A 222-nucleotide genomic window follows, 5' to 3' on the forward strand; every position below is an offset into this window, starting at 1 on the left:
TATAACGTTTTTCCGAGAGAGGGTAAGGCATGATACTGATTAATTCATACTTAATTTTAATCTTTCCATAGATACAGATATCCCTTGTTAAAAGTACAAAAAAGAACATACATATGAGTGAGGTAGATTTAAACCAAGGATGGGCCTATATTTTTCATTTCTATATATTTCACTCTATCTATCTTGATAGAACAATTACAGATTAATTTAAATCTATGAAGT

This window comes from Penaeus monodon, chromosome 19, assembly GCF_015228065.2.
Source record: "Penaeus monodon isolate SGIC_2016 chromosome 19, NSTDA_Pmon_1, whole genome shotgun sequence".
NCBI lineage: Eukaryota > Metazoa > Arthropoda > Malacostraca > Decapoda > Penaeidae > Penaeus > Penaeus monodon.